Source organism: Tauraco erythrolophus, chromosome 2, assembly GCF_009769465.1.
Source record: "Tauraco erythrolophus isolate bTauEry1 chromosome 2, bTauEry1.pri, whole genome shotgun sequence".
NCBI lineage: Eukaryota > Metazoa > Chordata > Aves > Musophagiformes > Musophagidae > Tauraco > Tauraco erythrolophus.
The window spans coordinates 102,530,440-102,551,539 of NC_141466.1; the positions used below are offsets into that span (position 1 = coordinate 102,530,440).

The 21,100-nt window shown below is 37.0% G+C and overlaps 1 protein-coding gene across 1 annotated transcript in view; it reads right to left on the reverse strand.

Annotated features, from left to right (window-relative positions):
- Nucleotides 1–21,100, reverse strand: part of PRKCE (protein kinase C epsilon) — a 303,251-nt gene that overhangs the window by 170,884 nt on the left and 111,267 nt on the right. The window lies entirely within an intron of this gene.

Here is a 21,100-nt window from a genome sequence, read left to right on the forward strand (position 1 = left end):
AAGGTGAGTACATAATCACTTGGATTCTTAAAAAAAAAATCTCTAAGGCAGAAGCAGTCATCTGGATTCAAGAATAATTTAGTAAAATATTATTGGTACAACTGCAGCTGTTTCATTATAGTTAACTACGAAATTATTATTGGGATGTTCTCTGCTAACTACATCTGATTAAATCAAGATGGAAAAAAATTAGTACACTTATCTTTTCATGGTCATGTCCACCCCAACTCCCCATCGAATAATTTTTTGTCGATCAACCACTATATGTGTCAAAGTTACAGTAATTGTCATGCTAGTTCTCTTCCACACTCTGAAATAATATTTCTCTTTCAAAAAGTAAATTTTTCATTCAAATTTGGATTTAATGTTGAAATATAATTTGAAGGGTCCCAAAAAAATCTAAATATATTATAAAAGTTACATATATATATATTTACACACTAGTATAGCACATTACTCTGTTCTTTAATGTGAACATATGGTTAAAGGCTTTCAAAATATAACCACACACTGGTTTTGGACTTGTCCACTAGAAGTGTGTTAAAGCAGAATAGCTTTCGATTACATTTCTTTTATCTTCTTTACTGAAAATTAATCTAACCCAAACACAAGCTTCATGTACTTCACGTAATTTAGAGATACATCTCCCCTACACACGTGTAACTGAGAATCTGAATATCTTGAAAAGGCGAAACATTTTTATCAATCTGAAATCAATTCAAATGATGACTGAAGAAAAATTGTCAGCTGTAGTCAGAAAGTAGAAGCAATAGATCATCTACCTGAGCACACTTAGCTAGCACATCTATAGCTAATCTCCTTGTTTTAAAATATGACTTGACTAGCATTCTCATCTTTAGAAGGAAAATACAGCAGAACTTAGGCGTCTTTTATTCAGGCTTGACTTTTGCTACACCTGAGACTCTTCCTAAGTAAAGATGGAGCAAGATTAGAGTCATATTTGGCCTATTTTATGCAGTAATATAGTTTGCCATAAAAATCTATTTTCATTCCTCACATCAGAATTAAATCTACATTATGCTACAGGATAATTTAAAAACATGGCTCCAAAAGAGTGATTGCCCAATTAAAGTAATTCATAGGTATACCATTCACATTTGGGCATGGTGTAAAAGCCCCAAATTTTATCTTCACTCAGAAACTTCTTTATTTGGAGAAACATGATCTAAAAGGACTATGTTTTTGTCCGACAGGGAACCAAAATTAAAAATTTAAAGCACCTAGCCTCACTCTATTTCACAACTGAAATACCTACCAATTAACAACTCTGTCAGCAAAAACTTAACATTGCAAAAATTTCAAAGGTAGAACTAATGAGGAAGCAAGCATAATGAACCCAAATGATGTGACTTCATAACCTTCAGTTAGTATTTAGATGCACGTTTGAAGTGAGAACATTTACGCATATGAGCTGGCACTTTTGATTTACAGAACTGCAAAAACTCATTTCCCAAATGAAACTAATATAGATGTGTTTGCTATTTATCACATTATAGTCACTGTTCATACTTATATGCAAGAACACTAATGTACATGAACAATTGAATTCCAATATCCTTATCATGGCTTAGTCCCTGGTAACACAAGCAGTTATAAAGAATCTGCTGAGAGTATGTGCAGGGTTTGCAGGTAAATCTTCAGCACGTGCTCAAGCAGGGATCACAGAGGACTGAACAAATTAGCAGCAATAGACAAGGAGAGAGACAGACCTTGCTCCTGAAGCCTGTCCAAGGGAGGAAACAGCAGACCATGACTACGTAGCATAGCTATGTGCTGCCTCCTAAATAGGGCAGCCTTGGACGACTGCAGTCAGCCGAGGGTAAGGTGCTACTGACTCTTAAAGGACTCAAATCTTACCCTCAAAATTCAATTTTGTGACACACAAAAAGACAAGTACAGTTTATGAATTTGTTTTCAAATTAAGTTCTTTACTTTTTTTTTTTAAAGTCCTAAATACTAATAATTTTTTCTCCTAGTAGTTAGGCAGGCCTACTTATTGATTATCCTTCCTACCAATACTTTCTAACATTTGAATTCAAGGCACATCCTACTCTGCTTCTGACACTACCAATACTCTTGGGCAGAAAAGGTCAAAATGTTTGGGAAGCTGCAATGTTAAATGCTGCAAAAAATGGTAGCTACCTGAATGGTAGCTACCTGAATGAAGTTGCCCAACTTGATTTTGCACTGGCTAAAAGAAAGCCTCTCTGACATCTCTAAATGCTCCATGAATACCAGCAGAATAAAACCAAGACATTTGTACACTCTAGGAATGGTACTAATAGGAATCAAGAAAATCACAGCATACTTCAAGTTCTAGTCAAAAATGTTACTCCATTTTGCCTCTATGACAACCACTGTTATGGTAGTTTGGTTTAACAATTAGGCAATCATTGATTAACCTGTAACTCTCTTTTTTTCTGAGAAACCACATATCAGATGTGAGTAACAAAGGCGACCGATGACAACTCGACTGTTCAGGTTTTGTGACTGTGTCACAAAACCTGAACAGCCTACAACATTAGTTCTGAATTTAGTCCCTTGCAGAGGTGCCAAACACCTGTAAGACCAAGTTAGACAGGTTCAGCTCCAAAACCCTGACTACAAAAGCACCGCAGCAATGAGTTGCCAAGGTCAACACTGATCTCTGAAGGTCAGCATAAAACCAAAGAGGATCTATGGAAACTTTTCCAAAGGCAACAATGGACTTTGAAAAGTTACCTACGTGGCTAAGGTCCTTCATCCACCTAAAACCAGATATTGTTATTGCAGACTATGAACTATGATCTGAATATAACAATCAAAAAATAAAACTTAAACCTGTGTGACATATTATAAATTTATCCTGCTACCTATAGTATAACAGCTTCTAGACAACAAGATCATTTGGTCTCTTTAATAAAGGAGTTGTTCATAAGAAAAATGAAAGTCTAATCAAAATATTCATATGAGTCACAAATTCAAATGAGATTGCATTGTGCAATCAGCACAACTGCAGCACAACTGTGACATCAGTGCAATGAACCTCATTGAAAGAAATTAATTTTGCATGGATACTTTTCTGTATACATTCAACCAATTAATTACACTTATATTCTTATAATCCTATTAATCCTAATCTGTAAGGGTATCATAGAAACTTCATCCTATTTCAAAGATTTTTTTTTTTTGTCATCACAATATGCATGTGCCAGAGTAACAAATACTGTTACAAAAAAAAAAAAAAAACAAAACACAGAAATCAGTTAAACTTCAATAGGGAATGATCCAAAACCTTCTCAAGGCTGAAGGTTTAAAGAACAGATTTGGTGGTCATGCTGGATGGATGCTCCATAGAAGAACAGACAGGTTTTGTTCCCTGTGGATGTTTGCTTTCTCCCGTGAGATGGGCAACTCAAAGCCCTAGTAACAGACATGCTTCCTAAAGCTCTCAATCATCTTCTGCTAGGAATCACAATTATAACCAGATATTTGTATCTTATGAGATGCAATAACGTATAGAGTTTACGTGAGGTCTTCAAGATGGAGGGGGGGTCATTCAGTGCAAGAAATTGGACTACTACACTGAAATGTGTGTTCTCAGTTCAGTGAAGTATGACAAAGTCTGATCTCAGACTGCTAAGCCCCTCAGACCAGAAGAGCGCTCAACAGGGGCACAAGCTTAGCTTCAGGCCACAGGTAAGAGGGCAAACTGTCTAACCACCAGATCCATCCCCAACAGCAAAGTGATGAATCAAAACAGTGCACAGAAAGATAAAACAAGACTGGATGGCTCTTGCGAATAGCCTGTGCTTTTAAATTACATTTGTTTTGACAAACTTATGGTCAAAGTAATGAGCATTTTTCAACAGTTGCTCTAAGAAAAAAGAAAAAAAAATGAGCAAGAAAAACAGCAGGTGAAATATATGGAGATACCCATGATAGAGAAAAGTGAAATTCCATAAACCCTGAATTACCAAATAGAGAAATTCCATAAACCCTGGAATTACCAACACCTGCTTTCCTACCAGTTTGCATTCCAGAGTTGATGAACTCTAACAGAAGACTCCACAAAAGTCATCCCTTCTCCACCATGCTGCTTATTTTCACAGAGCTTGTAGAAGCATAATTATCTTTGACACTTCTCCTGCTCTGTCACATCTGAAATAAGCCAATAGGTTCACAGAAGGAACAGTATTGTCATTATCAGGGAAGGAGGGACACAGAAAAATGGAAGAGCTTTGAAGCTGCTTCCATGAGGGGAGTGCATGCTGGTGCATGGAGGAAAGAAATTCTAAAAATCATTAGCAGCAACAGGCCTGAACAATATGGACTGCCCATGTTTCTGTTTCTTTTCAATCCATCCTTCAAGTTTTAACAAATTGTCATCACAATGTTTTTGACTAGTATGTACCTGAGCATCAAGGGTTTCAGATCTCCTTTACGAGTTTCTATATTTAGAGCAGCACCTCCAGGAAGTTTATGTTCTAAAGTTGTTTTGTCAAAACGCAAAGCTGAGTAGAAACACCATTTATGGGAAATTAAGTTTAAAAAAAAAGCCCCATGATACTTAAGGAGGTTTATTTAAGATCACTGACTTTTTTTTAATTTCATTTTGATTGACAAAAACCCTTTCCAAAAAATGGCTGGGAGAGGATGGGAAACGAGACTTTTTTTTGACAAAACTCTGCATTATTTTCAGAAGCTTTTATGCAAGATATATTTACGTCAAAAACTCTCAGAGAAAGAAAAAAACAGTATTTCCTGTCCAGTTCTGGCACCTTGCCTTTCAGTGACCAATAATAATAGCCTTGTAAAAACAGAGTGCAACACACAGGATCCAAGTGTTTCCTCCAGATGCACCTGCAGATGTCTCTTTGCCTCGTATAAGGAGTAGTGCTGTGTCTCCTGAATCTTGTCTTTGGAGGATGATCGTTTGAAAGAAACACTTATTTCCATCAGCTGGATCTATTTTCTCAGTATTTCTACTCCCTTCTACAGGTTACTCCACAAGGAAGAGCATTCTGCATGGAAATCATTGAAGACAGGAAAGTATGGTTTTATCCACAGCTTGTGTATGAAATTTAAGGTAAGCCTAACAAAATTACACATTTCTGAAACTGACATGAAAACAGGGATACAAGTCAGAAAGTCAGCTTAGACTAAACATTTAAAGGATCTGCATTTGCTGTTAAGCATGCAATAGAAATCTAGTGTGATGTTTTCAATTTTCCTACTGCTAAATTCCATTGGCATTGAGGATGTCTTCAGCCAACACTAGAAATGTCTTTGGCTAACACAGGAGATGTTTCAACATACTGATAAGTAATTTTACTAAGTTTCATCACAGCAATCCATGCTGAAGATGCACAGGGGAAGGTGTCAGTCAAACCACACGAGAACTTTTTGCACTGGACTTATAAAAGTGGTTTTGGAGAGCACAAAATGGAAGTGTGCAGCTATTCAGCTGCATGACTGCTTGGCTAGGGCACCTCCCATTCCTGATTCCTGGTTTGCAGAATACTGGGAAACAACAGAAGCAGAAACATGAATGGTTTGTTTAAAATAAAACATCCTCCAACACAAAACTCCATTGGGTTATTAGGCTCAGCAAGTAGCTGAGCACTACAGTGTTATCGCATATGAAAGGATGAGACAGAAAGGCTCTCAAACACAAGAGGGGCGTACAGCACCGGGAAACTTCGCAGTACAGAGGGAATCACAGATAAACACAGCCTCTGGGTGTAGGTGCAAAACAATATTATTCACACTATTCTGCAGTTTCTGAAACTCTATACAAAGAAGAAACGGGCTATTTCGCATCAGAAAAGTCACACTTTCTCTGCTATCTTTCTGTCTTGAGTCTATTTTATACAATCTACCAATTCCACTGTCTACCATTTCTGCTTTTGCTGGAAAAGTATACCAACATTTAAGTATACTTATTCAGTACAGTGTTTACGTATGCAATACCATTTCTCCATAAACAGGATCATACTGAAGAAAGCTAAATATAAACTCATCTAAGCAGAGATTCACATGTAAACCAAATAATAGAAACGACTTTAGAAGCCCACAGGCAGTTAAAATTGTTAATATTACCATGTGGAATTAGAAAAATGAGTCATAACTTCTAAAGATCCTTATCCCCAAGGAATCCTTCTAAGAAACATTGGTATAAGATAGCTATTCGTAGACTTTATTAACACCTTCTTATGCATACCAAATTTATTTAACAAGTCATACAATAGGTTGCTACAACAACATTTATGCAACCCATTTTCTGAGTACCTGGCAAATTAATGAGTTTCACATAGCATCTAAGGGCTCAAGGTTTATAAATTCTATGCCCTCCTGTTCTTATTCACATCCAGGTTAACTTAAGCAATAACAAACAGTAGCAACAAAAGTCTACCTTTTAATATAGGATATACTTTTTTTTACACAATTTTTTAAAAAGTCATTATAGACAGATATGAGCAAAACAAAAACTATCATGGTTGCATATGACATCATCGCTTTTTCTTAAAGAACATATATTGTATTGAAAGCAAGTGAGAAGCTTATCTCCAGATATCAGTACTAAACAATCACAAATAATATACCTTCTCCATTGATATTCACACATAGTTGGCTAAAATGTAATGGTGCTGTGTATGAGAGTTTTCAAGTATCTCACCAAGAAGTTAATTTATTTATTTGGCTCCCATCAACCAGTATGTGGATTTCCTCAGTCACACCCAACAGGAGACAGTGTTAGTGAGTGGAGTTCAGTGCCACATTTGCCTCTTTTTCCTTCTTGCAACTGACAGTGAAGAGCACTCTGAATTGCAAAAATACAACCTCCTACACAATTACAAGTCACATAAGATTTACCAATTTTTAATTTAATTAGTAAGTAAGAATCTAAATATAACTTTCTATGGCTTACTTCCTCTACTTGCTCAGAAGCAAGGAAACAGGTCCCTTCTTAAACTATATCTGCTGGCTGTTTTATGGAAACTGAAATCTATCACCAAAATAACACAGTAAGCAGCATGCAGTTTTCTCTACCAGTATGGATAGTGTTCCAGGAGAAGTTGTATCTAAAGGTCACAGAATCTTTCATTCCTCCACAGCTCAGTTCTTGTTCCATGCTGAACGTATCAGCAAGGGTGTTGTTTATAACGAACGGGTTTTTTTTCGTGTTTGTTTTTCATGTATCCATGAGGAATTAGAGCTAGACCACCAACTGATTTCACATAGGCCACCCAAGTATTCCCTCAATATCAAGAGCAGAAACAGATTCCTTTTTAAAACTGAAGATTTTCTTTTGTCTAGGGCACCAACTACAATTTAACACAGCAAAACACCACCACAGATATAAGATTTTTACTGTAAATCAGAACAGAAGGGTTCTGTATAAAAGCAAGGACTATTTAAAGATGGGACAAACGCAGAACCATGATAGAATCCATGCATTGCAAACAACGTCGACATCATGGTACAGTTTACCCTAGAGAGTCAGTTTTCCATGCTGTAGGCAAATGCTCAACTGCCTTTTATCAGCACTATTAGTCATTACCATGACAGCAATATAGGATGAAATCAGCATCCGTTACATTGCATAGTTACCTTAAATGCCATCCAGCCACTGAAACACAAAGGGCTGGAAAATTACTTGGAGCCATATTGCGCATTTGCTTGTGCTAGTGCATTTTTCAATTGATGCAAACACATTAAGACAGTTAATCAATTACAAATCAAAATCCATTCTCTGTACTATTAATGAATGCAACTTTGTTTAGGTAAAAGCATTGCGTTGAAATACTTTGAACTAAACATTAATGGTGCATAAATTCTGAATAACAAGAGCAAAACAATCTCCAAAGATTTTCCCTTTTGAAAGTAATTCTTCCATCATCTAAAACAACTTGTTGTTGTTTTCTTTTAAAAACAGGTATTATATTCTAGGAACATGTCATGGATGAATCCTAATCATTTGAAGTTCTCTCACAAAAGGAGCTAAGCAGTAGTTCAGGAGGGACCTGCAGAATCACCCTTCTACCTCCTTAAAAGCATACATGCTGCCTATTTCAAACATGACCTTCTGCAGCTTGTAAAGGATGCTTCAGCTATTTTCATAATCAACTGCTCTCTTCTTCCAAGAGTTTTCAAATAATGCAGTGTGGAAATTGCACTGTCTGTCTCTTACATTACAGGGACTAGTGTAAGGATAAAAGACTCATCAAGAAGGAGCTAGTTTCATACTCTACACTAAAATCCGTAATGCGGAACATTTTATAAAACATTCCAACTAATTAGCACCCTTTCATTAAGCTGCTGCTTTTTCCCTATTTGTGTCACACAGGTGAGACATAGGATGGATAAAGGGCCTGATTTGCAACCTATACACCAGCAATCCCCACTTGCCCTGTGTGAATAAGGATCACAGCACTGGATCCTGAAAAGAGATTCAGCCGTAATTCAATAGCTTTAAAATGAATCACTTTCATGTCAGTATTATTACATGACTTCATATTCCAAACTTGATTTTCTTCTTGAGGAGGTCACAGGTGAAGCATACTGTGGGTTCTAATGTGTCTCTGAAGTGATAAAGTGTTAATAGAAATACTGAAAAGACTGTCTAGCACTGATCCTATGGGAAAAAGCCTGCGCACCAGATCTTCATCTCAGCCTTCATCAGCAGCTGACAGGAAAGGGAAGTAGAACAAACCAGAATCTGCACCAATTGCTTCTCCTCTAAACTGACAGAACAATTTGATGTATTTACTTTATTTATGTATGCCATTCAGAAATTTGTATTTAAAAGTTATTGCCCTTTAGTTACAGATTATTCATAAGTTTTGATTTGAGAGTATAATAGGGAACACATAGCTGATAGCCCTTCTTTAGGGAGCTGAACGCAAGCTCCAGTGCCCAGGCCCCAGAAAGCAACTCTGCCTTGTAAATCTGCCTTGTAAATCTGCCATAGTTAGATCACCTAAGGCAAAAAGTGAAGCACTTCCTACTAGCTGGAGGCTCTAAAGTACTGCACTGGAAAAAAAAAAAAAAAAACAACCAAAAAAAACCCTAAAAACATAATTTCTAATGATATCTTCCTCCAGAATCAGAAAAGTGCTTTCTTGTTAACAAAAACAATTTAAAAGGCTACTGTCATGTAGCATCCGACACAGAAGCATCCATTTGTTTTATAAAGCCTTTGTTTTGTAAAGCCTTTTTCTTCACAATGTCTGTCTGATTTCAGGCTGATAGCATGGGCATCATGAGAATTAATCTCAGCTCCAACATGCTTCAGCCTCTTTGCAGCCTCATCTGCTTGATTCAGTTTTCCATGCATTTTCTCCCTGGCAGCCCTATTAAACATCAGTGTTCACATACAGAGAGAATAGAGATGTGGGGTAAACCGATGACTTGTCCAAAGTCACAAATACTTTTTTGCTGAGGCTGCTTTCTGACCAACCAACCACTAGCCGATAATCCTCCCAGTCTAAAGGAACGGCAGCATCTCTACCTCACTTTCTCCATGTAAAAACACATCTTCTAAAGATGATGTAAAGCTTATGCAACATATGAAGTCTTCTGTGATGATAAGAAATACCATATAAACGCAGTTATTACCATACGCAGGAAATCTTAGCTGTTTGCCATGTAAAGGACATCAACGATATCAGCAGAATGAGTAAGACCATGGTGTCAAGATTACGGTTTATATAATATTTTAATTCTAAACTAAATACCTACTGTTCTGCAACTCGTTTGTAAAACAACTTTTTTCATACCTCAGATAACAGATGTTGATAAAACACTGAAAACATCTTACGTTATGTTTTGCTGTATAGTCTGTTGCTGTTTAAATTTCAGTGAGCTTTTCATACCCCTTATTTGCAGAAACTGGCTACTTCTGTGCTTTTGCCACAAGCAATATAAAAATTACCTCTAGGCCATAAGTAGAAACAGGAAACAAGGCGTAAAAGCAAATAACCCAGTCTTACAAAACAATGCTGTTCTTTGGCAAGGGATTTAAATATTGCAATATAGCCACCTCAAACTTAACAATACTGAATAAAGGAAGCGCTCATTTTGGAGATTTGTCAACATCTGTGATGGAAACACGTGACAGACATAAGTTGCTTAGGTTTTCTTCAGTTAAATGAATATGAATGTGGTGGGGGCAACTATATGCAAAATTAATGAGATAGGCACTGTTATGTTGGTGAAACCACACTGCAGTGCAACAGGAACAGCTAGCACTGACGAGACAACTTAAAGTCAATCAAATTAGTTAAAGGGTATTTTGGGTACTCTAGCATCTTCCAGTTAAGTGATACAATTTATTATCTCTAGGAAAACTCCAGACAGGCACAATGAAAATCTAGAATTAAAACTGTAAGTAACTTGTTCATCAGAACAGAAAAAGGATGCATGCTAAATCAATGTAAATAAATATACCAAAACTATGACAGCCATTATTGACTATTAATGTGTTTGATAAAACTATAATGGAACTACTTGCTTTTCAGATGTAACATATCAAATATGCTAACATTTTCCAGGCACTCACAAGAAGTTTTTAGTTATAAATTATTTCTTTAAACTACATAAATATATATATTTATGTGTGCACACATGTACATAATTTGTGTCCTTTTGACTGATGGAACTAGTTTAATCTAAAATTTTTTCATCTTTTTCTATCTTTTCAATTGTAAGATTCATTTTGTTTTGGTAATTTGAATGGTCTTTTAATAACAGAAGAGTATTTCCTATTTATGCTGGTTTTCCTATGGTTTCTGTTTATCTTCTCAAACTCAAAACATACAAAAAATGGTGTTTTGGACTGGCAGTTCCATGCCTCATTATTGCCATACAAAGGCAGGCTAATTTATCCCTAAAACTTGCAATAAAATATAAATATTACAATTTGCAATGTTTTTTTCCTAAGAATGAATTCTACATAATAGACAGTCAGAGTTTCTCTGCCACACCAAAATAGGGACTTTGCCTCACAGCAATTACATATTTCAGTAGCCTTTCCAAGGCAAACCAAAGAGGAAAATCCACTCTGCTGTTCAACTGATTCTGTCATTTACGTAACTGCTTTTACTTATCCTAACTACAGCAAGCTTTAAAGATCTCAGCAAGGACTGATTTACAGGAAATTACAGCTCCAAATACCGATATCCCAGTAGGAATCGGTTTTGCTGGGGCAGGGACTTCAGACTTTGGCCTGCCTGCACTTCTGGAAACGAAGCTGGCAGGAAGTGGAAGGGGAAGCAACGCACTTCGGGCCGGGATAAGCAGCGCAGCAGGAAGCAAGGGAAGGCAGCTACAGAGCAGTCAGCAAGATAATGAATTCAATTCAACCTTAGAGTAATAAGGAGAAAAAGAAGTTTGACTTTGATTTTTAGCTCCAAATTCAAACAATGCAATTAATGGTTGTCTGCTCTCTTCCTCGCATTGTAACAAGGCATAAAAGAAGCTTTGTTTGGTTTAGCATTCAGAGCAAAAGAAGACACTACTCACACACACTGGTGACAAGAGCTGCATATAATCAAATCCCGTACAAAGAACCACGGGCCAGATTAAGGCTTTAGTGCCTACAGAGACAGGTAACAGATGGGATTTCCACAAGAACCTAAATGATATAAGTGGCTACATCCCAGGGAAACTGAGGAACAAAAGGAGAAAAGCCTTGGTTCAGAATTGTCTTCTGTCAAGTGATATTTTGCCTCAAGAGACTATTTGCCTAATTGCCGCAACTTTTCCATTGGGTTCTCTAGAAGAAGCTACCCAGAATAGGCAAGAATGAAAAAAGACAGACGGATGATAACTTTAAAAAAACCACAATCTCTTTTCTTCACAATTACTGAGGTTTGGTGCATGTTTCTTACAAAGCTACCTTCCGAAATACTATTGATTACATAGCTAAACAAAAGTAGCCTTATATTTCAAAAATGGTTATCAGTATTAAGAACACTAAGAGAATCATTTCAAACCAGAATTACCTAATCTTTAACAGCACACTTCACATTCAACTCATCTGTGATTAACGCACATCAACGTATGAAGTCAGGCCTTAACTGTGATTTGAGGAAGAAAGACTAGAAGGGAAAAGAAGGAAAAGATTTAGTTGGGTGCTATAAAAATAGGAAAGTAGTTATAAAATTTAGATCCTACTGGATTTACCACCACCATTATTCAACTTTATTCTGAGTGATTCTTAACAGAAACTTCCATTTTCTAACTAATTAAATACCCCAACCATATGTCTCCCAGGAATAGAGAGGAGAATAATGAATAAAAAGAATACTCAACATTAATACCAGCAAACTGAAGAAATAGATTCCAGATGTTTAAAAAAAGATTCTCCTCTTAGTCTTTCTAGTGTAGGTATGAAACTGGAAGATCGGATTCTTTCCATGCCATCTTCCAACCTCCTATTCATGTAAAATTGTTCCAGTGGAACCGGGTTGGCCTCATGACAATCGCAGAAGAAATATTGCGTGTCTTATGTTATCCAAAGTTTCTCAGACCAGAAATGCTGCAACAATTCCAGTTTCACCTGTGCTACAGCAAATCCAATCCACTTTTAAAGTTGTCTACACAGTCCTGCAATGCTGGTAATGTTAGCAACAGTGGTATTGCTAGAAGCAATCACCATTAGACTCTTATGTAAATACAACCCTGAGAGATGACGGCTGTGATTTTGGCAGCATATGGTATTCGTAACTCAGAAAAGTATTTGGTAACAAAATAATTCCATTTCGGTATTTTATACGGTTAAAAGAGTTCAGGCAAAGAAATTAAAAGGATGCAAGTTCTCACATACAACTTTTATAATCTACACATCTGCCATACACAAAATAAAGGGAAACTGCTTCCACTACGCTTACTATGTATTAAATTAGAAATCAGGAGTCTTGTTCCCTAAAAAAAAAATTTAACACTGCACAGAAACTGGTGTAGAATGTATTGGACAGTATTAGTTGTATCAGCTTTTCACAAGGTTATTTGCAAATGACTTCAGGGTTCTTAAAGGCTTTGTTCTCCAAAGGCAGTACTGAAATGAAATATGTTCCAATATTTTCTGTAGTTTGCCAGTTTAGCTATACATAACAAAGACAGATGTTTGTATTTTCTACTCTGAATCTTTCACAGAGTCGTCATTCTCAGTTTGTAAGGAAACAGTGTGTCCAACAACCTCACTTATCCATCCAGTTGGTAGTAAGAGTTCCACTGACTCCTGCTGAGGCCCAGAAAATGGGTGATAGGCCTGAAAGGAATACAGAAACATAGGTCCATGCTATTTAATAGCTCATATCTCAAGTCAGCCTTTCTGGAGCAACGGAGAGTCAGAAATCTGTAAATAATGAGGACACTGGTGCTGCTGCAAAGAAACGTAAACATAAGAAGGACATGGATCTGTTGGAGGGAGTCCAGAGGAGGGCCATGAAGATGATCCGAGGGCTGGAGCACCTCTCCTGTGAAGGCAGACTGAGGGATTTGGGGTTGTTCAGCCTGGAGAAAAGAAGGTTCCACAGAGACCTTCTTGCAGTCTTCCAGTACCTAAAGGGGGCCTACAAGAAAGCTGAAGAGGGACTTTTTACAAGGGCATGTACTGATAGCAGAAGGGGTAATAATTGGCTTTGAACTGAAAGAGGGCAGATTTTGATTAGATCTAAGGAAGAAATTCTTCACTCTGGAGGTGGCAAAGAACTGGAACAGGTTGCCCAGAGAAGTTGTGGATGCCCCATCCCTGGAAGTGTTCACGGCCAGGTTGGATGAGGCTTTGAGCAACTTGATCTAGTGGAAGATGTCCCTGCCCATGGCAGGGAGGTTAGAACTAGATGATCTTTAAGGTCCCTCCCAGCCCAATCCAACCCATTCTATGAAATATGAAAAGCTGGATCACACCTTAGCATGTCAAATGGCTTGGCTATCCTAGGTGGAAAGTATGTGAGCACACTGTCCAGCAGAGAAGACATCAAACAAACTGAGTACATGAAGTCTCCTCCCTTTCTGTCACTCAAAAATTTTGGAAAAATACTTGAACAAGAAGATATGGTTTCCTTACGTAACTTAGTCAAACAGTCAAGCATAGATAACGAAAATGCTTAATCTAGCTAAGAAAAGCTAAATAACTAAAGCTAAAAGCTAAATAGGAAAAAATTTTTTACCATGAGAGTTGTAGAACACTGGAAAAGGTTGCCCAGAGAGGTGGTGGATGCTCCATCCCTGGAGACGTTCAAGGCCAGGTTGGATGAGGCCCTGAGCAACCTGATCTAGTTGGAGATATCCCTGTTCCTTGCAGGGGGGTTGGACTAGATGACCTTTGAAGGTCCCTTCCAGCCCTAACCATTCTATGATTCTATGATTCTATGAACTTTTAGTCATGCATAGATTCTTCTGAAATGAACACAATCAAACCCTCCAAAGCAGTATCTTAACAAAACAAGAACTGTCATTTCTAATACTGATTACATCCCAGGAAGACTAAATGAAGAAGAAAAATATACATGTCAGATGTCTGACCTTCCCTGAGCACGCATAATTTATGCTCTCTAATAATACAAACCAGGGATGATAGTCTTAAAAAAAAAAAAAACACACAAAAAAAAACAACAGAACAAAAACCCACAACAAAAAAAAAAAATCCCCACAACTACAATTAAAGATTTTTAATCTTCAAACCCTCAAAGTGATTAGTAGAGTCTTCTGCCTTTTTTTTTTCCTTTTCTCTTTTAATATCAGTTCTGAAATGACCATCACACATTGGGAGGAAAATCTATTTATTATGATCAATTTGCCACTCTCAAAATTAAAAGTATAACTAAGAACTAATAACTCCTGCAATACAGGAGTACACAATGGTACTGTGTTCAGTAAAATGTCCCGAGAATAGATTTTGAAAAAAGAACCCTGATTATAATTTAGTAGAATTTAATAATGATGGATCCTTAAAAAATGGCAAAAAAAAACCCCAACCCAAGCCTAGAAGTTCATTTAAGATTCTGAAACAGGAAGAAATTGTATTTTAATAACTGCAAGTTCATTACATCACACTGAGTGTACTTCCTACTCTTTCGGTGAAGAGTAGGTAGTTAACTGAAAACACAATACAAATCTAAATCTCAAGACCTATTCCAGTCTTTATCACGAGCTCTTTCTCTCAAGGAAAACTTCCATTTATTAATACTAGCCTCGTAGCACAATAGGCAGACGTACTCCTATTTTCCACAGAAGTCTGTAGACGCACAAAGGAATTTTGCCCAAAGTCAAGATGGCAGTTTTACAAATCGCTCCAGTTAAGGGGTTTAACCAGACAATCCTATCCTCAAAAACATTATTATAAAATGGGTTCAGCAGTGATTCCATTGCATACACTGTGAGCTATAATATTATCTCGCCTGAAGTACTAAATTTGCACCAGTCTTGAAGCGTATTCAATATAATAACTATATATTTCTATTCACTCCAAAAACTATGAACATATGAAAACTGCATGCTCTAAATCAAACATCTGCCATCACGGATATAAGCAAAATCTGCTGTACTTACGGAATGCATACAAATGAATTATAGAAAACCTTAGAATTCTTCATAAATTTTAACTATTTTTCTTCAGAAATACTTTTAAGCACTTGAAAGTAAATAAAAACACATTTAGTCCATAAGGTGCTCTAAAATCAAAGTAAATCAGACATCGAAACTCAAACTGCTGTAGTTTAAAAAAAAAAAAACATCCCCACTAATTGAATTCTATTTACTGCGTTTGCAGCTAATGAGACCTTTTTCTTCCTTTATTTTTTCCCCTCTGTTCAGCATGTGTTCTATGTGATTCTTACACTGACATTTACAAAACACTGAAATATTTGTGATCTCTGCTTCTGAATATAATATTAATTGAACACATAGGGGTGCATCGCTTGTTGACTTGGGCAACTGAAATGCACAGGACTATTTTTGTAAAACTAAGAACCCACTGACTGAGGCAAAGCCTCAAACCCGTTCTTAATATTCTGACCTCTGCATCTGAAACGTGCTTCATACACAAAGACAATCCCACAGTAGTCATCTGACTTTTACCAAGCCTCAAATAAAGTCCTTGCACAGGATTATCAGGAGAACTGTGTTGTTAAATGGGCACTCCTTCAAAAAAAAGAGAAAAGGATAGCTTCGGTTCTTTGTCGTACAATAGCTAAATATGGCATGATAGTTTTAATAAAGGCTGGACTAGATTTTCAAGCACACTGACCAAAGTCTGAAAGCAATTACACATTCAAAGTTTCATTTTTCTGAAGTCTAAATGGGAAAAGAAGTTCTTTCTTCCCCTCTAGTTCTTTCTTGCCTTATGATATTGCTGTGCAAATGTAAACAATTACATCACTCTGAAGAGAGAGAAGTACAGCTGCTTCCAGTATTTTAGATGGAGGTGAACTGATATCTTGGGTTACTTCTGTCTACTATGGAACATTCATGATTGCAATGGAAGATGTTTCCTTTGAACAGCACCATTCATAGCAGAGCAGACGTCCAAGATGATGGGATGAAGTTAAAAAAATGCTATATTGAAGATTTTTTTAAACACAGAGTCTAATAAAGAAGAAAAGCACATGCTTAGGAATTAAATGGAAAGATCCAGTTCAGTGGTACAGGTCTGGGAATTATAAACAGAGAAGTAAGTAGAAAGGGTGTATTTCTCAGCGTTCCTTTACAACACTGTAACGTAAACGAGATCTTCTATCTGTGCTGTCTTGGAGGAAGGAGCCCCGTTGGTGCAAACTGGAGTTATTAAAACTCCTCAGATTTATTCAGGTTGAGTGTTTTGCACTAGATTCGATATTGCTTCACTATTTATTAACAGTTAAGTATAGTGTCTGTTACAGAAATACAGTTTCTGAGAAATATACCTGTCTCAGCGTAAGAGAAATCAAAGACCTATACTGCATGCAAGAGCTGAAAGTCCAACATATCAGGCAGTTTGTTAGAGCTACTACTGCAGATTAAAATCTGTATTTTGCATTATTCCTGAGATCACAAATAATTCACCTTTTTGAAGAATAAATCAAAGAAATATGGCAGAAATAATGAAAGCAAACTAAAAGTCATAGCATGAAAAAAAGACAAAGGCGTAGACAGTGTTTAAATCAGAGTACCTAGCTCAGCTTGTGATACGTTCCTTAGTATAGCTCTTGTGAAAATGCAGAGAAATGATGAAAGGGCTTGATCTTCCTTTTTGGACTTGCGTCTTGCTTTCTTTGAAGTCTTCTTTTAAAAACTCTTGCAAGTAATACACACATGCTAAACTCAGTCATTTTTATGTCCAGAGACTGCCTTTTATAGCAGCAAAACAATTTTTCCCCCAAGAGGTACAAAGTGTCCAAGAAAAGGCTCTAGCAGAGAAAAGGAAAGAGTAAATTCTGAAGGACAGATGAAGGTACCTATGGAAAATGAACTGCTCTACCTCATTATTTTAGAGGTAACTCCTACTACACACGATAGTTTACCAGAGTATTTCTATTCTTTCAGCCAAATTGTATCTGCACGAAGGTGAGGCAGCAGTGAGAGCTGGTGGAAGGAGAATCAACGTTAGTAAGTCTCACAAACCATTGTATTCTGAGAGTACCACAAGAATTAATACAGTATTGACACAGCACATGCCTTTGCAGAGACATTTCCAAGAACGTTATGATTAGCAAAACCTTTAAAGAAAAAAACAACAAAGTAAAACAACGCAAAGCCACACTCTATAATTTGAAGCCAGTCCAAAGGAGAGTCACAAAGCTGATCCAAGGGCTGAAGCACCTCTCCTGTGAAGGCAGACTGAGGGATTTGGGGTTGTTCAGCCTGGAGAAGAGAAGGCTCCACAGAGACCTTCTTGCAGCCTTCCAGTACCTAAAGGGGGCCTACAAGAAAGCTGAAGAGGGACTTTTTGCAAGGGCATGTAGTGATAGCACAAGGGGTAATTGGCTTTAAAAATGAAAGAGGATAGATTTTGATTAGATCTAAGGAATAAATTCTCCCCCCTGAGGGTGGTGAGGCACTACAACAGGTTGCCCAGAGAAGCTGTGGATGCCCCATCCCTGGAAGTGTTCAAGGCCAGGCTGGATGAGGCTTTGAGCAACCTGGTGTAGTGGAGGGTGTCCCTGCCCATGGCAGGGAGATTAGAACTAGATGATCTTTGAGGTCCCTTCCAACCCTAACCATTCTATGATTCTACGATAGTTTGGGATAATGAAGTTCCAACGCATTCATTCTACTTTGGCATTGCAAAATCCATAGATTTAGTTAACAATATGCCTTAAAGATATATCACAAAGTGAAGGTGTACAAATTATGAGCACAGCTGCTGTTATAAAAATAAGAAAAAGATTTCTAAATATGCAAGTGTAACCTGCAAAATCTGCCAACAAAGCTTCTGACAGAACTACTGCGCTTTTGTATGCAGCTCTTTTTACCTACTTCTATGGTAATCTATTTTTACCTATGTATTTGCTTCAGCTAGTAATTCTCACTTGTGAAAGACTGAGATTATAGTTTGGTTTATTCTCTGACAGTATAAAGAATGGCTTACCACTGAGAGGCATAAAGAAACACGCACATTTAACAGTACCAAATGTCCAGTAGTAAAACAGGGTCCAAGAGTCCCTTTCAATGATGGTCACGTTCACTAAAGACAAGTGCTTTTCATGGTAGTGTTCTTTATTACTCTAACTTTAATTATTGAGACACTCACTGTACTGCATGATCATTACCTAATGCTATGGTGAAGGCATTAAACACATTAATGTTCCCAAAGTTTTCACGACCTCACTGGTACATGGAATGGCTAGGAACATGGCTAGACCTGTCTTTAATGTATGTATTACCTCATGTACTCACCTCCTTATCGGTTAATCAAAGTAGACTATACCAAGACTTTTTTCCTCAATGATACTAACAATAAACAGACTTGACTATTGTCGGGGAGTAAAAGAGTGAAGAGGGAACAGATAGATTCAGAGCACACAATTGCGACAACGAAAGTGTAGAGCAAAACAATAACATATCATAATATTGTATAGTTTGTCTTTTATCAAGTTCAATAAAACAAATATATATAAACCATAACATTATATGTATTTTTCACATCGTATCATGCTATACAATGAGTATTGAATTAATCTATGTTGTATCTTCTATTATGAAATAGCTAGCCTTATACAGATTTCCAAAACTTTATCTCATTTCAGATCTTACTAACTAGCTCGTGCTTCACTTATGTTTGAGAATACCAGTATAGTTTTTAATTCGATAGTTTTCTCCAGTTTTCTTAAAAAAACACACTAGGCATACACAGTGGTAAAAATAAACATGCCTATTCCAAAAGCTTTGCACAACTTTGTTAGGAAAAAACCCAACATATGGAAATCTAAGCTTTTACTACATAAATGGACAAGAGAGGGACAGCAGTTTGGAACACGGTATGTATACGAGTTTCATTACTTTTCTATTTCAGTCTAATGCAATTTTCCTTAAACAAGTACAAACTCTTACAGTACAATAAAAAGGCGCCTTTAAACCAAATCTTCTACTAGTGTCTCGCTCCCTGTGAAGCAGTTGTTTTGGCATACAGCTAGAAGCCTGCCAAGAAAAGGTCATCGATCTTTGCCTGAAAAGCTTGAGCCAGCTTTATGCAGTAAGGGCTTATTACAAACACACAATGCTTACCAGATGTTCCATCAGCTAACTGGATACAATCCAAGGGATGGCTATAAATCCACAGAGAGATGTTCGTTACAAAGGCATTCACCACACAAAGTCAAAATTACATAAGCACCTTTCAAAAGGAGCATGCACCAACAGACTGAATCATTGGTACTGATTCGCATTTGCACTGATACCTTTAAAAAGAATTTTGGGTTTGAACAGTTAGCCTGCAAGGTTCATTTTCCCAACCAAATGCCTGTGCCATTACTGAAGTCAGTGTTAACTTGTAAGAGCAAAGAACTTAACATGGACTCTCACACTATTATTTCACAGCTCCTCCTCTCAGATTTTCCAGTTATTGTCATTTGGGTAGCAACACATAGACATCTGCTTTCAGATGCCACACTACCAACTGGTGAAATTCTGTCTCAGAAGAAACACATCACCTACCATAGCAACAAGTAAATACGCACCAGAGTCAGATCAATTACAGGTATCTACTGACATTAACTTATTCTAACAGATTTGGGAAAACGAGATTTATTTGAAGTTGTTCATATGAGATATGAAACAGTTGTATGATTGAGCATCATAACCTTCAAGTTTCCATATTACTAAAAATGCAATGCTTGGGGAGCTTTTTGGCTCTTTGTTTTGTTGTGGGTTTTTTTTTTTAAATAGTCAAACTAGAAGCTCAAGATCTGGATGGGTAAAGATTTCTTCCAGTTGTAAACAGTCATAAAATAGCTGAATAGTTCCAAAAAGATAAAGAAATCTAGAAAAAAAAAAAATTCGTTTTTGTAATAAGCATCCATACTTCAGCACAGAGGTATTTTAAGATTAAACAAAATAAGACCCAAGAGAAAAGACATATTAGTAATAGTTTTGAATTATCCCTTCTAAAAGGAGAAAATGAAGGCATAGCAGAAGGAAAAAAACTTTGCAAATCAGTTTAAGCTTCTTCTATTTCTTTGATTTTACCCTTTTTCCTCACTTGTGGTTTGAATGAGTGCTGATCTTTTGGACTGAAGAAATGAAAAGCTGAATGGGGAAAAATTATTCCCCAGACCCTACCTATCTAAAACCAATGCTTCAAAGGAAATGGGTTCTTAGTTGGTAAACTGTGCAATGAGGTTTTTAAAAACAAAGATTTGGTTTACATTTGAAGTTGGCTCACACACTTGCTTGCCGTTGTTCTGTTAAAGCTAGGAAGCCTACAGAAGGAAAACTGAAAAGCTAGTGTAGTACCCTACCTTTACCCAAGCTATGAATAAAAATGTGAGATTAGGCCTTTAGAAGAAGCAGAGTTCTCCTTACTGTGACTGAACAGAGCAGACCAACAAGCGCTGGGTTTCCCGGTTGGATATTCTGCTTTACATTAGGAAGGGAGAAAAGCTATACAAATATG